Source organism: Alligator mississippiensis, chromosome 3, assembly GCF_030867095.1.
Source record: "Alligator mississippiensis isolate rAllMis1 chromosome 3, rAllMis1, whole genome shotgun sequence".
NCBI classification, from domain to species: Eukaryota; Metazoa; Chordata; order Crocodylia; family Alligatoridae; genus Alligator; species Alligator mississippiensis.
The window spans coordinates 120,851,779-120,855,301 of NC_081826.1; the positions used below are offsets into that span (position 1 = coordinate 120,851,779).

At 44.1% G+C, this 3,523-nt stretch overlaps 1 pseudogene; it reads left to right on the forward strand.

Annotated features, from left to right (window-relative positions):
• The first annotated feature begins 789 nt into the window (after nucleotides 1-789).
• Nucleotides 790-1,950, forward strand: LOC109283827 (small ribosomal subunit protein eS8-like; annotated as a pseudogene).
• The last annotated feature ends 1,573 nt before the right edge of the window (nucleotides 1,951-3,523 follow it).

Consider the following 3,523-nt stretch of genomic DNA (forward strand, 5'->3'; position numbering starts at 1 on the left):
TTGACCAGGTACAACGTACACCAGTGGTCAGAATCTACATGTGCGTTTTAGTGCAGTTAATTACTCTGTTGTACTAAACTGACAGTACTCTCTTACAGCAGAGTTAATTAGTTTACTAAGCCCTAATACCAGCACATGTGTAGATGGTGCCACTTTACTGCAGAGCTAATTAGTCTACTCTGCAGTAAAGAGCACACATAGATGGACCCAGTGAGAAAAAGCATCTGAAGCAAAGTGGAGCATATATCCTGCCCCCTTCAAAATGAGGCAATGGAATGTAGAAAGGAGGCAAGTTTTGGCAGGCCAAGTTGTCACTGAGAATTAGGAAAGAAATTTCAGTCCAAAGAGATGCCATGTTTAAACTAAGTTGAACTTGTGCTCTCTGTTAGGGCACTAAGAAAAAGATGACTCTGGGCTTTTCTTTCCCCAACAATGTTATCAGACTGAGGTGAGTTGGGTTCAGCAGAAAATACTTGGAAGAGGTACTGAGTGATTTGTGCTCAGCTAGAGATTTATTTCAGTACAAAGGAATGTTGATATTGTGGAGTACAGGCTAGTCATTTCAGAGAAGTGCCACTACAGCAAAGGGGCATGCACAGCTGCATAGGAGCCTTAATCTACTGTTCAATGCCATAAAGAACTTATTTGCTTTACTTCTGTCCTCCTTCTATACTATGGCTGTTGGGCCAAGTCATTCCCACCAAAGGGTGAGCTGGGATGCTAGAGGCAGCAGAGGGCCTGATGGATATAGCCTGATTGCTTGGTGTGTAGGGTAGGAGGAAGAGATTGATGGAGAAGGGTAAGTCTTCCTCATAGCTACCACCTCCTGGCATGCTCTCTTCTGTGCCCCCAGTACCCTGTTCTACTCCTCATGTTGTCCCTCTCCCTTCAGTCCTACCCAGTATCCATTGGATTTCCCATTCTCTCCCCCAGTCTTTCCAGTCTCCTCTTGCCTTGCATGTCCTATCCCTCCCCATAGTAGCAAGAGAACACCACAGCTTCCCCTCCATTTTCTGCCTTCTACACTGCTTCCCTTCCTCAGGTAGCATGGTAGGAATATTTCCAACTGCTCCAATCTTCTTTATTTTCTGAACAGACATATTTGCTACCTCCTCTTCCCAGTTGCTTCCTTCAGGTTTGGATCCAGAAGGAGAATCAAAAACAGAGGAAACTTGGCTGCCTGATACCCCTCTGCAATAGTAGCCAGGACATCAGGAGAGGTTTTCTCTAGGGACAATAAGCACCACTGTCACCAGACTGGGTGAAAAAGGAAACTCATAGCCAAGAGTTGAGACGCATGGGTTGGAAAGACCTGTCAACACCAAGACTGGCCTATGCTGAATTCATACAATGAAAGTTTTGTGATGGTCCCAAGAAACACTGCATCTTGCAGATGTGTGTTGGCAACTTCTTTTAGGGATCCAAATGCTACCCTACAAGACCAGAACCATTGACATGGTTTACAATGCTTCCAGTAATGGGCTCACACGAAGGACGGTTCTGGTGAAGAACAGCAACATTCTTATCAATAGTTCCCCTGTCCCAACAGTAGCATGAAACACACTTTCCCTTGCCTTTTGGGAGCAGAAAGGGAACAAAGCTGATGCCAGAAGTGGAGGAAATCTTAGATAAGCAGCATTGAAAGAAGATCCAGAAGAAATACAAGTGAAAGGAGAGCAACTGGTTCCTAAAGGGACAATTCCAGCAGGGAAAGCAGTGTGCTTACGTTGCCTAAAGACTTTATAGCAAGGCTGAGCAGACAGTTATATTCCCGAGGGCAAGAAATCAGAATTCTGGTTGAGGCAGATCAAGGCCAGGAAAGTCAGATATATACACAGTATTAAACTGAAACACCAAGCAATAAAAACAGAGTTTTCTTATAACAGAATGATGCTCCCAGGGTTTGATGGAAGCCATGGTGGGATGCCCCCAACCTCTACGAATGCTTGATATTCTAACAGGACAGCAATGTGTGCTAAATATCTGAACATCCCACTAGATGCCTGGAATACGCATGCACTACAATCTTTCTTTGCACTTCTGCTGCTTTTTTTTTTTTTTTTAATTGTGGCACCTTTGGGGGAAAAAAGCAGGAGTCAATCTCACAGGGGAAAAAGGTACATGAACACAAGCTTGGCAAACCTCACAAACACGCTTGGCACAAACACAAACAAGCTTGGCAAACTTCAGGATAAGCAGGAGGGTTTGCAAAATCCAAAATCCCATAAAGTTTTCCCTGCCCTAATATTTAACTACCTCAGGAAAGCTGTGAAGCATAAGTCATGTTCATAAAACACTTGGAGAGCCGTGGGTGGAAAGTACCGCATATGTGTAACAAATTATTACAAAACAAGGGCATGATTAGAGGTTTCAGATGAAAAACCCTAAGGGAGGTAGGAATGTACCTCATACAATTCATGCTCTTACTGGTTTACCCTAACCTGATTAGTGAGGGGTAAATCCTGGGTCCCAGCCCATTCCCACCAGCTGGTATCATTGTGGTCAGTGCTTACGTTGTCTTCTTTTCAAAAGACAGAGGAGGAACTTAAAACCTCAAAAGAAAAAAAAAAAGACGACTTTAAGGTGTGCAAGCAGCATCTATATTCTTTGTAGGAATATCCCAGAGGATTACCCAGTATTCCTTAGGCAGCTGAATGAATACACTTCTGTGACAAATGTAGGTCTGACTGTCTTCAGTTTCATCACTACAGTACAGGAGAGAGGTGGCTGGGTTTGAGTGAAAAAAGAACTGAATGAATGTGCAGTGGTATTTCACTTTGAAAAGATGCTGTGCAGTCTGTCAGATACGTGCAGAAGAATGATTTAAAAAGAAACAAAATAGCTATAAACAAGGAGTGAAAAGGGGCTGTCTGGCATGCTAGTCCAGTCAGAATTTGTCCCGCTTTCGGTGATCAGGCTGGCTAACACACAAGCCAGCAAGCGCTCCCATCCTACTTGCAAAAACCACACACACATTCACCCTTGTCCATCAGTACGTGATGCAATCAAACGTCAACTTACAACACATGTCCAGGTGATTTTCAAGTAAGCTGCATACTAGTAGTTTCCCTTCAAAGGTAAATGGTCAAGCCACAACGCAACACAAGCAGATCAAGTGAGCTGACAGCGTTTGAAGCTGAAGCGCAGACACAGCAGCTCAAGCAGCTCTAAGCACTCTAGCTTATTGTTTCCCGACATTCTCCTAAACCATCACCCTTTTCTCATCTAGTAGGGATCTAGCCTGAGTTTTCTTTCCCATTTAATAAAACATATGGGTGTAAGTAGCATTCAGGGTCTGTTCTCCAGAGCTGATGTCTGACACCCTCCTGTGCAACTTGAGTTGTCCTTCTGATGAGAGACAGAAAGGATCCATTACGCTCCATTGAGATTCTGGTAAGGCACCTCACTCAATGTAGGCCCCTGAAAGATTATTGGAAAAACACCCCCGTGACCGGCAAGAGCCATTCACCTTTCCAAGTGGAAGAGGATTGTAACGGAGCAGAAACAGCCATAGTGGCTCCCT